The sequence below is a fragment of the Lactuca serriola genome, chromosome 4 (genome assembly GCF_051521515.1).
Source record: "Lactuca serriola cultivar US96UC23 chromosome 4, Lser_US96UC23_V15, whole genome shotgun sequence".
NCBI classification, from domain to species: domain Eukaryota; kingdom Viridiplantae; phylum Streptophyta; class Magnoliopsida; order Asterales; family Asteraceae; genus Lactuca; species Lactuca serriola.
Window position 1 is genome coordinate 169,057,445 of NC_136411.1, and position 14,820 is coordinate 169,072,264.

The following is a 14,820-nucleotide window of genomic DNA, read 5'->3' on the forward strand; positions in this document are numbered from 1 at the left end:
TATTAATGAGGAGAGGATTGCCCTATCCTACCCGTTCGGCTAACAACCCTCCACCAGTCAAGCAAGCGGTGGGTGTGAGTGTACACCCATTAAGCGCCATTTTATAGGCAACAACCTTATACCCACCTTATAGACTGGCTTTGTGAGTGAGGCCTACTAACGGTAAGACTACCACTTTTAAATCATATATATATATATATATATATATATATATATATATATATATATTATATTAAGCTTGTAGTAATATAATAGTATAGTGTTGAATTTTAAACTTGTAAAATTCTAGGGTTTGAAATTTAAATTATTCAAATTAAACTTTTAATCACAAAACTTAAATTTCTTAACTTGAGGACAAGTTTTAAACTTTTCAAAACATAAGGATCAAATAGCAAATAATACAAATCAACTAATTAGATTATTTAAATTTGATCTAATCAATATTACTTGCAAGACAATCCACCAATTTAATTCAAATAATCAATTATTATCATATAAGGAAATTATTATTCAATTAAATGGTAATTATCTTTTGTTTGGTCAAGAATATACTCCAATATATCATAAAATTCAGATTTTAATGACCCAAAACAAATAAGGCAAGTATCCTCAAGCAAAACAACAAGAAATCCCGATATTGACTCTTTCTGGTGCTAGAACTTGCCGAGTTCCTCTGTGAACTCGCTGAGTTGGAGCTACTTGCCGAGTCCACATTGGAACTCGCCGAGTTCACCAGTCAGAAGCATAAAAATCGAATTTTTCAAGCAACAAGCAATTAACCAAAGCATCAATTCAATAGAAATCAATCAAAGCTCTGATACCACTGATGGGTTTGAGCCATTAGAACTTTCCTATGTGCACATACAAACCCTAATGCTTGGATCTAGGTTTCTCTAATTAAACATGCAATGTATCCACGGCTTACAATTCTAGATCTAGTGTAAACAATTGAATAATATCATATGAAATCAGATCTAAAAGAATACCTTGAGTTGCTTGCTTGAAACTTCTTGTTCTTGGAGCTTAGAGTCACAATTGTCACTCCTCTAATGACTTACAAGCACCAACTAGCAAGAGGATGATCTTGAGAGAGAGAGAGAGGAGGTGAGAAATCGGCTCTAGGGTTCTTCCTTGCAAGAGTATGGCCGATTTCACTCACCCAAGGGGTCTATTTATACTATGAGATACTAGGGTTACACCCTTAACCCTAATTGAAAATTTAGGCCCTAAGCAATCCAAAGATCCTCCTAGATATGAGGCTTGGACGATTTTAAGGTATCCTAACCCTAAAATCCGTCCACCCTAATATCCATAAGGATACATAATCCAAAACACAACTATCACACATTTGACAGTTTATGCCCCTTTACTCAATTAACCTCTTAAAGTCACCAAATTAATTCTCAATTAATAAACGACTTATATCAATCAAATAACATTATTATTCCTTTAATATATTACTCTCATAATATATTAACAATAATATCTCTTCTCTCTTTACAAATCATCCTGTCAAGTTGCTATGGTGAAGGCAACCCAAAAGGACCATGCACAACCGGTTCAAGTACTTACCAAATATAGTTACAACCTTAGACACTAATCCAATAGTTGCGGAGTGAAATCTGCCAGTTTGTGAGCCGATCCAGCAGCAAGACGCTGGAAGATATTATAGCGAGGGCTAGAGAGAGAGAGAGAGAGAGAGAGAGAGAGAGAGTTGGATTTGGAGACGGAGAAGAAGAGGAAACCATAGGGGGTTCAGTCAGGGAGTGCGGGCAAGAAGCCCAATGTATCAGATCACCGATCGAGGAGCAGCTGGGTCGTAGCCGATGTGGCAAGTGCGACAAGTTGCACGCGGGGATGTGCAGGGAGGGTAGTTCGGGCTGCTTCAAGTGCGGCCGAACTGGTCATGTTAGCAGGGATTGTACTGCTACCACCACCACCACGAGAGTATTAGATCTGATTTGCTTCCAGTGCAATCAGAGAGGACACAAGCGGTTCCAGTGCTCGAGTTTAGTAGCGGCATGACAGGTGGCGGCACCCGTTCCTACTACGTTGAGAATTATCAAGGGCCGTCAGGGCGGGTTAGAGGCGCCTATGGCAAAGACAAGAGCCTTTCGGTTGACAGCCAAGGAGGCACGTGTGACAACCCAAAGTTATTCCGTTACATTACCCCGTTACCGTTAACGGAATACTCCACTATATAAAAGTTCCATTAATTAGAGGTCGTCAAATAAATAAATGTTTCATTTATTTATATCTTTATGTCGTTAAGTCGTGATAAGAGAAATAAAAACTCGTAATACACATTTCCATTTAATTGGAAAAGTTAGTTTTTATTATTACGACCACTAAATCGGGTGCGACCAAAAGCCCCGTATAACGGCAGTATCGGGTAGATTTCCACTGAGCTCCAACTCCCACCCATATATAAGGGGGAGTAAGCTCCATTTGAGCCTTTTCCACACTCTCTCTCTATACTCTCTCACTAGACCCGTTTTCGATCCAAATCCACAACCAAACGCTTCCAAATCGTAAGTCCGCTTATCCTAGCTTGTTCTAAACATTATGATTCGTGTTTATAGCTTAAAAATCGGACTTAGAAGCTGTTGAAAAGGAGTTTACGGCCTAAGATCCTCCTTAGGCCGTAAACCCCTTAAATGAGGCCAAAATGACCCTAAAATGTCCCTAATATCTTGGAAATAAATTGAGGATTTAGCCCAGGAGTGTTTGATCATTTAAAACCATCAAAATGAGGCATAAAAGAGAGTTTACGACCCAAGCACATGCTTAGGCCGTAAACAACTCTTAAACTTGTCAAAATGCCCCAAAAACACTCCCAAACCACCCTTAGGCTTAATACATAAATTAGGGGCTTGCTATTTCGGGTTTAGATCATCCAATCACAAGGATTTGAGGGATTAAAGGGAGTTTACGGCCCAGGCATGTACCAAGGCCGTAAACACCCCCAAACATGCCAAAAAGATAGTTTTAATTCCCACAAATGGCCTCACACTTCATTATAAATTGCTAGGAGTGTAATAAGGGCTTGAAACTTCAATAAACCCATGATATAGGAGTTCACGGCCATGAACTCCCTTAGGGATGGTTCATGGGCCATAAAATCCCTAATGGTGCCCTTAAAGACCCTAAACTCGTTCATACCTTTTGGATTTGGACCTAGAGGAATTCCACAAACAAGATTGAACCCTTAAAACACACTAGAACCCCTCACCATGAGTTTACGGTCGTAAACTCATGGGAGTTGTCCCAGGGCTGTAAACTCTAAGTTTAGAGTTTATTCTTGGAGAGTAAACTCCATTCCTAAGCCATTTGAGCCCTTAGTTGTTACCCGGGACACCCCAAACACTTAACCAAAGTGTTTTCCGCTCTTTAGGGTGCGTATACTTGTTTAATTAGTATTATATGTACTAATTGTATGTAAACATATGTTATCATATGTTAAATAGGTCACTAAGTGTGTCCAAGTCTTTACTTGACACCGAGCACCCAACCGATGCCTTTGTCGGATCCACTTACGCCAGGTGAGTTCATACCCCTGAATGAACCTTTTAAATGTTTGTACATGTTTTATAGGGGGGGAATACAAGTTAAACATGCCAGTTATCATATCAATCACATGTGATTGATAACCTGCATGCACGAGATTTTACCACACTATACACTGTTTTACCGAGTAGGATACTATAATGGTTTTCAAAAAGGTTTTCAATTGTTTCAAAACTCTTACTTGTACTGTTTTATCTAAATTCATTTTAAACTGGTTTTTAAAGGCTCCAAAGATTTCTAAAGGTTTTCAAACTTATCTTACCAAAGGATACCAAAATGTGATTTTCCTGAGTATAACGGTTTTTCCAAGGTTTTCATCAAAGTTTCCCTTTCACGTCTTACACTTTTACTTATTAGTTACCACTGCTTCGCCTTCACTTATTTTATACTTCTACTTGATAACGCTTTCAGTTCTTGAAGCGTTTATACCTGTTATTGCCTCTATTTCACTTATACTGGTAGTCACTTATACCTGATAGACGCTCTTACTTCACCAGTTGTCGCTTCTACTTCGTAATACACTTATACTTGATAACGTTTCCACTTCGTGATACACTTATACCTGCTGGACGCTTATACTTGTTCACACTCTTACTTAGTGATACGCTTCTACTTCACTTCTACTTGATATCGCTTCTACTTCACTTAAACTCGATACGCTCCTACTTCACTTGTTGTCGCTTCTACTTCGTGATACACTTACTTGTGGCACGCTTATACTTCACGATTCGGTTATTCCACACTGTACACTTATACTTCACGATATGAATGCACTTGTTACACACTCAAGCATAGTTAGATGTATGTTTGTGCTTGTCTAGATGCATATAAGTAATGATTGAAGGACTTAGGAAGGCTTGTCCGCCCTATTTCCTTTTCTTCGTTGAGATGTGGTCTGGTGGGATCGGATGGCCGTCCGAAGGTCGTTTGATTCATTAGTTATATGTTATGTATATGAGCATAGACATATGGGTTTACTCTAGTCAGTCCAGTTATGAGTCTCTACCTCTAATTCAACACTTACATATGAAACCCACTACCCACTATTAGGGATGCATCTTCGGGACACAACCTTCTCCGTCGTCTAGTTGGTAACCAGAGTCTCCTGTAGGGAGAGCGGACATTGTGTGTATAGATCTATACGGGATTGACACCCCCGCACCCTGACTACTAGCTACAGTCCATGGCCCACCAAGCCAAGGGGTGACAAATGTCATATATATAGACGCTTGTAGGGCGTCTGGTACTCTAGTGTCGGTTAGTATGGTTCCGAGTATCCCAGGTTGCCTTATAATTCATGGCCTTAAGGTAACGGTATTTCACCGGCAATTTACACTGTATGCTGGTAACTCAGTTTTAGAGTTACACTGTTTTGACCTTGCAAGATGTATCTTTCATTTGATACTGTCTGCGGTCTGTATTCACTGTTTTGACCTTGCAAGATGTATCTTTCATTTGATACTGTCTGCGGTCTGTATTCTCTGTTTTGACCTTGCAAGATGTATTTTTCATTTGATACTGTCTGCAGTCTGTATTCACTGTTTTAGACCTTACCAGTTGTACCTTTCATTTGGTACCTTCTGGGGTCTGTGTCTCCATTCGTTAGATGGAACCATGCGTGTCGTTCGTTCGATACTCTCCTGGAGTCTATGATTCCTTTGCCTTAGTCAGCAGTCCTCACTGCTGAGGCATATGTTATTTCCCTGACTTCTCTTGCTTTCTTTAATAATCAAATTCAACATTTTGATAATGATAGCGGTTAAGGGAAAACTACTTTTTACCACATAACTCCGTCCAGTCTTGGTAGAAGGCTGCTTTTATTAAAGAAAATATAGGATTTTCTGGAAAGAACTCTAATACACTGTAAACTCTTAAACTACTACATTATAAAGTTATTTGAATAAAATGTCACTAATTACTTATGAACTCACCAACATTTGTAAAAATGCTGATACTCGCTTTTCGAATAACTTGTATTCTCAGGTCAGCATTAGACAGATACATTCCCGAACCTATTGATGAAGATGGCTTAGTACCTTGCTGTACTTATTATATTTGCTTGTGTACTTTGATACCTTGTAATGTAAACCATGTAAAATTATTACTATTAATGCATTGTTTTGTTGTACTTTGATTACTATAATGCATGTGTTGTGATACTTAACATGACATCATCCACCCTAGAACGTTTCCGCCGTTCAGGTTTTGGGTTGTGACAGATTGGTATCAGAGCATTGTTTATAGTGAGCTAAGTATATCAATTCATAAAAGATATACAACCTATAAATACAAAGGGATAAAACACTCTGACTAAGAATTATACTTTAAAATATAACCATATTTTACCAAAGTATAAGAACATCCAGAACCTAAACTCTCGAACAAAAGTATCACAAGAAGAACAATAATAAAAGTCTTCGGATGTTGAGCACTACAGTCAAACCTGGGTAGTTATGTAATCGTAAGCTGGAATAAATGTAACCTGATCAACTACATTTATTCGAGATGCGATGAATGTGTGCTTGGGAGTGATAGTGGTGTTGCAACAGGTCTGAAACTTACCAACTAGGAATGCTAGAGCCAAACATAAAGTTTAAAATACTATAGGAGTATTTTGGAATACTAAAAGACTAACAATAATCCCAGAATCATAATCAGAAGATAAGAATCAAACAAGAATTAAAATACCATAGGGGTATTTTAGGATCCATAACTAACCTTGTGTGATGAACTAAAAAGATCCTTATTGATATACCTACAACTACAGAGGGTGTACTCCCAAGGTTATATATAATAAGGATCCCATAGGCTAAGAATGTGTGGTTTCACTCTACTTCCTTTTCCTCGTTGGGATGTGGATATAGAGTAGTATCACTTATTCGAAGGCCTATCAGATCTAAGCTACATATGATTTGTATACCCTGTGTAATCGTAGCAGGACTCGATATGGATCACTCAGTGACACTACTAGAAAAACAGCTTTTTACGACGCTCATTGCATGTCGTAAAACGCTCAGACAACGCGCAAATGCGCGTCAAGGAAGGCCCTGTCATAAAGAGAGAAGACGCGCTTTTGCGCGTCGTCTATAGACGACGTGCATTTATGACGCACATTTACGACGTGCATTTACGACGCGCGATGCGTATCAAGGAAGGCCCTGTCATAAAGGAAGACGACACGCATTTGCATGTCGTAACCTTACGACGCGCGTGTTTATGACACGCATTGCGTATCAAGGAAGCCCCTGTCAAGAAAGGCCATGTCATAAATGAAGATGACACACATTTTTGCGTATCGTAATTTTATATGTTTTAAAAAAATATATTTTCTTGATTTACTAATTTTTGAATTAAATTTTCATTTAATGTCTCTTAATAAATAAAATATCATATACAAAAATACAATTCATTGCACAAAATATAATGTCATACAAATAATCGTTCCATGGAAAGATAAAACAAATCAATAAAAGTTATAACGGAAATTTACAAACTAATTAGATAGAAGAAATATGAAAAACTTGAAATCTCTAAGATTAATAATTCTAGCAAAAGCTTCACGTGAGATACATACAGTTGGACCAGTAAGCATGGATGTTCCCGAATCCACAATAGCAACAAAAGAACACGTACGCAATATCTTTTGCAAGAAGGTACCTGTCTAAAACTACTGTTGAAGGTTGCCATGATAGCTGTTAAGATTTAAGCATAACAAGAAACCAATCAGTGACTATAATAAGCTAGATAACAAGCAACTAATTAAGTCAAACTATGACTATGTATTGTTCATACAAGAAAAAGAAGGAAAAAAATGTTGATTTATTGTTGTTCATACAACACTCTCCAGACAACACTTAATTGAAGAAAAGAATAAGGATAAACTTACAAAGAAAAAGAATTCAGGAAGAAGACAAGTTTGAAAGTATACAAAATAACATTTAGCCAAGCAAGTGTGATCTACTAGTAAACTTGAAAACGCAAAATTCTGAGTAAATGACCTAAATACCCTCATAATCGTTAATCATAATAACAAGTAACAGACCTTGTAGGAGGCAATGCTGAGGTCTGGCCAGATGGCATAGCATGATAAGCACCATCCATTGTGATATAAGGTGAAGCAGCCAAAAGCCCCAGCAGCACCAGCCAAAATACGTAGCCTACAACAAAATTTCACAATTTTAACCATCGAATCACCTAACTATTATTATCTTAAATATTTATTTACTTATATATATATATTTAAAGTATCATGTCATTTCTGAATTCCCCGTTCCATTGGGCTGAGTAACGTAGCAAGGGAACGCCATGCCAACAGCAGGAACTCCAAGCCCACCAGGATGCTGCCCCACAAATTGCACAACTGCAAATTTAATAACAGATTAGACACCATAAAAATTTAACATTTTTTAATGACCAAATAGCCCTTGGGTTTACCTGGCAACAATATTGGAGCACCAAGGAAATTTTGATCACATGGATCCCAAAACATACATACACGATATGACAGATATGATAATATTGGATTAATAAAATATTTAAGAAAACGGAAGGGCAAATTTGTAATTTGTAATTGAACCTTCTCTGTGGATTTAGCTTTGTTCTCGGCTCCTAAAGTTTCAGTGGCGGTGCCTCTTGTTTGGCGCCATATACAAGCTTCATCTAGCGGCTACACAAGCCTTGTTTGTTTCATAACAACACACCATGGTTTTACCTAATATTTATTTTACTAAAGAAAAATAGATACAATGGTGAAGTGAAAGAGCATGTAGATAGAGACAGTTAATTAATTACCGGGTAACAAGCTGAAATGTTGAATATGATCCACGGGAAGTCCCAAGACACCAAAACCATTGTCACATCGGTAGAGCACATGATCAAAAGATTCTCCAAGAAAATAAATCGGCTTATTTGGGGACAAATTTTGATCAATCTTTACACTTTCCTCCACAATTTTAATCAACCCTTCATGCAAATATAGTGGTAAAATGGTCATTTACTCTCTCATTTGGTTCCTTGAAGTTTTAACATAACATAAATACAAGAGAAGATGATAACCATCAAATGGTGTTCGATCATGAGAAGGAATATGCAAGCATTGAACATGAAAAACCCTGTCATTGTATAAAATTTAAGCAAACATACTCCTATTAAAGATTCTATAAAACATAATTTTATAAGAAAGAATGTTCAAAGAGAAGATGAAGATCAAATTCAACTCACTTTCCAAGAGGTTTCTCAGGTACAACAAGGCCAGTTCCAGTTCCTTCCAACCGTACACAAAGTATCACATCCAATTAGTAAGTAAATATAAGCATATCTTGCAGGGGTAAAATGGTAATTTGTGTAATTTTATAACCAAACACAAATTACCAGGCAAAATGATTTTTTTCTGTTCTAGAGACTAAATACCCCTATGGAAATTCTTGATTGTAGACAAAGGCTAGACAGGAGACAAATCTGCCATTGAATATAGATGCATGACAAAGTTTATAAACCATGTCAAACTAATTGAGTAGTCAACTTGCACTTCACATCTTCAGAAAAATCCATTGCCATTAATTTCTCCTTAACATCATCAGGTGTGGTCTCAACACCTGAAACACAAGAAAAATAAATAAATCCAATAAGCAAATTAATACTTGCACAATCTTTTTAGAAACAAATATTATTATTAAATCAAAGAAAAAATTACCATCATCGAAAACACTGGAATTCTTGTATTGACTAACATGCTTGGCCATCTTTTGCAATCAAACTGTTGTTGTTGGTTTGATTCCCTGAAAACAAAGAATTAAGGAATTCATGAAGCTTCAATTTCCAACTAAATATCTCAACAAAATTTATTGACATAACATACAAACAACATGCAGTCCATTTGTCAGCAAGAAGCTGGTTTCTGTCCATTTGGTCCTTGCTCCCCGAGACTTTCTGATTCAGGTACTTATTTCAGAGTTTCATATCGATTTTGGTTCTCATTTCAAGGTTCCAAGGACCAAAATCGATATGGAACCTTGAAATAAGGACAAAAATTAAAAAAAGTTTCAATTTTGGATCAAACACGATGAAAATCAGAAAGCACAGGGACCATTTTCTAATTATTCTTAATCTGATACATTGTAACGCAAATAGCATAAAAAAGTTGGAAATCAGTGCAGATTGCAAATCAAAAGCATGTAATAGGTAAATAATCAATGATAGACATACCCTAATAAAAGACTTGGAAGCCTGATTTTCATTCTGCTACGAATTCGATGAGAAAGCCTGAATTTTTATTTATACTAGAAACGCCCCTTTGGGAACTCGAGCTGCAGTGAAGCAAGAAACGCCGGCATCTTGGCTTGCCAAGCAAATACTCATTGTATTGATTCTGATACCGGAGCTCCGGGATACAGATGCGTTTGTAATCAAGGCTATCAAGGTCAACCATATCTTGATCCAGGCTGTCAAGGTTAAAACTTTCACAATCAAAATATTCTCAATTCTGTTATATATAACTATTTGATTTATACTGATTTTTTATTCAATCATCACAGATATCAATGAATGTGAAGATCCCAACAGTAACCTGTGCGAGGGGATCTGTACCAACACTCCTGGATGTTACTCGTGTTCTTGCAAAGATGGCTACGTTGTAGATGAATTTAGCAATGGTCGAGGTTGTCTTGCTCAAAATTCGGAGTTCCCAATTATCAAATTCTCCCTAGGTAATTAATCAGTTGTAATCTTATCGTTTTTGTGTCCTTAAATGGATCACCCAGTACCTCAGCTGAATGATCGAATGAAGTCAAATGATTGGTTGAAATTTGAAAACATGAAATAGTTTATGGTTATTCATCTTGCATTAGTTTATAGAAAAAATAGGTCCTCAATTTTTTTTAAAGGTAGATGACTAAAATTTTACTAAATTAAAAAAATTAAGTGGGTCATTGGACCCACCTTAGTTAAATGTAGACTCACCAATTATGTGGTATCATGCACGCAGGTATGGGATTTGGTTTCATGGCCATTTTAGTCGGAATAACATGGTTGTATTTTGCCTTCAAGAAGAGGAAGCTTATCAAAATCCGACAAAAACTGTTTCAGCAAAACGGTGGTTTACTACTAAAACAATGAATCATTAGCACTGAAGGCGCCAGTGTTGACTCAACAAAAGTCTTCACCGCCGTAGAGTTAGAAAAAGCCACCAACAACTACGTTGAAGACAGAATCTTGGGTCGTGGTGGCTACGGAACTGTATACAAAGGTATTTTTAGCAACGGTGAAGTCGTTGCTATTAAGAAGTCTCGTGTAATGGATGAATCGCAAATCGAACAGTTCATCAATGAAGTCATTATCTTAACACAAGTCAACCATCAAAATGTTGTCAAGCTCTTGGGATGTTGTTTAGAGAGTGAGGTCCCGTTGCTAGTTTATGAATATGTTTCAAATGGAACAATTTTTAATCATATTCATGAGAAAGGCACAAATTGGTTATCATTGGAAGTGCAAATAAAATTCATAAATTGAGCTCTACCGGAAATATATGCAGAAACCAAAAGAATGTTTTTCGTTCAGTTTCCTCTTATCGAGTATAAGACTCACAGGAACACAGTAGAGAAGGGACATGGACATGATGATAAAAAAACTTAATCAAAACTATGAGTAAATTAACCTAATCACTACAGATTACCTAAAAAATCATAAACCCTAGAAGTTTCTCTAGATTAATTTGGGGAAGTTGCATATAAATTGAAACATACATAAGCCCTAGAAATCTATTAACATGTAAAGTACCTGACTGATACCATCGTTGTCAAAAAGAAACTCCTGGAAGAGATCAGCGACGCCCAATCATTGCGGTCCAAAGAAGAAGGATCTGCAATACGTGTTTTGATGTTGTAACGTTTTTGTTTGCACATTTGTAGGTCATTTGGAGATGGAAGACTATCACTAGAACAATACGTGTTCTCAACGACTTATTCTGGGAAGCCATGTGGCACCGATGAGCAACAGAACAACTCCTAGATGAAGATGATGACAAACGTGGTGGGCGGTGGAGGCGCTGCTTAAGGCATCAGGTTAGGGTGTCCATCGGAAGGTTTTTTTTACCAGCGGGAAGGGCTTCTAAATGTGAGAAGTTGTTGTGAGCTCTAAGAAGTATGTGAGGTTCGGTTCAAAGCCCTAGTAACTTATTGATTATGTGAAGATGGGCCATATGCGAAGATAAAAGATGAAGACGGACCATATTTGAAGAATTTTGGGCAAAGGTATGGTTAGATTGGTTCAAATCGTATCTATGGATATTAAAGCAGCCATGGAATTTGTAGAAGTTGTACCAGTTTTAGGGATAAATCGAACTAGTTGGTCTCTGTTGTTGATCTTCTTTGCCGTGATTACTGGCTCATGAATAGAGAGAAAGGTTAGGGTTTCTTGATTGAGAGAAGGAGGGGGAGAAAATGAAGGTCATCAGCAAGTGGAGAGGAATGAATGAGCGGGTCCTCCAAAATTTTGGGGATTTTTGTCGATCGATCATTTCCCGCCTAAAAGGTGTGTTTCATTAAAAATTTATAAAGCGACATTACATGACGCACATTTTATAAAAGGCGCCCTCCGCATTTCCTTTTTTTTCTCTTCTAACACTAATTTTAGGGCACGCACAAATGCGTGTCTTCTATCCGTCAAATTTTGCAAAACTGACACTATTTTTTAGGGCACCCACAAATGCGCGCCCTCTATCGGCGAGTGTCATTGTTTGCGCGTCATTAAAGGCCAGTTTTCTAGTAGTGTGAAATGTTAATAATCTCTTAGGATTCTTTAGACATTTCCAATTCTCGCACGAACCCTGTAGAAAACCCTATCCACTTCAGTGCTTAACAAAAGAGTTGAGTCCGACCCCGAAGAAGTTCATTGAGAAGATTTCCAGCTAGGAAACGAATGAACTAGGTCGAGACTATTGAATTCACCAAGTGCCTATATCTTTTAGGGACATCGGTGAGAAAATTCTCCTAATGCTTCCGAGATTCCCAGTCGTCCACCATGAAGTGATGACACCCAGAGTCGGAATCAGAAGGAAGGCAGAGTATAAATTCAATGTGTCCATATGAGGAGAGAACCTTAGGTAACTACCCGAAGGAAACCAACGCCGACTTCAGTCAAAGATACGAGGCAAACAGCGGGAGCCAGTACATGGAACCCGAGAAGTGTCTTTTTCCTCGTGTTCGTCACGATAATACACCCTTAAAATAATACAATTTAGTGAGTTAGTGGTTACACTACTCACGCTATGTGTTAGGTAAATCGTCATTTCCCGTTGCCAGTTACACGATTAGAGCGGATCCCCGCACCTCTATTGAAAGTATGTAGCCATAAGCCTTCATGAGCCTTTCTTTCCGCGGTCCTCGTTCCGAACTGTTCTCAAATCTTTCCTGGCCAGAGAGTGAAACCTTCCCAGTATAAAGGTAACTTAGTAGGAACGACTTGCATCTTATGGCCTTTTTCCGATACTCACACTCCTACCTTGATTACCAGGACTATGTCATAGGGATGTAGGTCGACACTCAGACAACCAGTACCCGAGGCACGGGAAAGTTTATACCTAATACAGTCAGGACAGATATGTCCAGGGTTAGCCATCATCTCTCATTATCTCGTATTCCTTTCCGTGTAGGAAAACCATGCCACCGAAGAAACGTAACCAGTACACAAGCAAGAAACCTACTCTCTTATTCGATGAAGCTACGTTCCAAGCTGCAGTCTCGGCAACCGTAGCAGCTGTCATGGCTCACCTGAATGCTAACAACGCCAATGTTAGTAAGAGACCTATCGGTATTTCTGATCCTAGTAGTAGACAGCAGCAACCAACCTCTGCATACCCGGCCGCACAAAAACCTCACTCAAATCCACTGAAGAGAAAGATCAAGATCGACGAGGGAAGTACCTCGGCTCAAGGACCTTCCGAAGGGCGACGAGCTGAGATGGTCAAATTCCCTACCAACCCTTCCATTCCTACACCTAGGAGACCATACTTAGGAAACCTTCCCCATTGCAGCAAGTGCAGCTACCATCATCATGGTGTCTACCGAGAACTCTATTGTGTTAGGTGCTACATGTTGGGGCATACTGCTCGCGTATGTAGAACCCCGGTTGAGTTCATTACATCAACCACCAATGTGGTGACCCGTACAGTTTGCCACCTATGTGGTGAAATGGGACACTTCAAGAAGGACTGCCCAACCGAAGGGTAAGACAAAGATACAGAAGGAGTCTAACTCTAATGCTTAGGGAGAAGCATCAAGGAACCTGGTCGATTTTTGGTATGTCTCTCGATCCCAGATAACTAACCGAGAACATTAAAAGACTAATTCAAAATGTAAATACTTCCCCATTAAGGTGAATGCCGCAACACTTTTATAAAATTTAAAATTCATTAGGTAAAACTATAATGGCTAAACGTATGCGTTACAGATATGTATAGTTAAGATGGATAGACCTAGAGTGAGTGAATGCCGCCTCATTTCCTGTTCCTCGTTTGGTTGTGGATTTAGGGCGGAGTCGCTCAGTCAACAATCCTCCCCACCTTAACTATACATGACTAGTATATGTTAGGCGATTATAGAAATGCCTCGTGAGAATCCATTCATGAGAAGGTACTCCACTCAGAAACCCTTAGAACACTCTATAGTTCCGCGTCGACTCTATCGGTCCAAGTATCCGTGATAGTGATACACAGGATGAAACCTTAGACGCCTAGAACTTGTGTTCCTGTTCGGCTCATGACTCTATCGATCTTCACCTTATATCATGTTGAGGTATGCCAACTTCGATGACCCTATTGATCATGGTTCGACTTCGTGCAACCATGTGTACATCCTTAGTGTTGTGTAAAAAGAACTTTCTACGTAGCCATGTTGGAAAATAAAGGTTCTCCCGAACCTAAACCTAACACAAATAATCAAACCTAATACTATCCATCAATCGTCCCTCTTATCTCAAACCTTCCGAAGTACCCAAGAGAGGGTACCGCGCGTTGTTGATCGGCCTCTCTTAGTCATACAGAAACTAAAGCGAAAGACACTGTAAGGCATTCCAGAAGACGATAAGCACCCGAAGCATACCTAGTAGATTCCCTAGAAAGACCCTTCATCCTATCCCATGGAATGGGAGCTAAAGTCAAGAGAACCCCTACAGATTGAGCTACAATAATGACCACAAATCCGAAATTGTTGTCATTCCACTTGAGCCAACATAGTAGCTAACACCCTCGGTTGGTAAAGA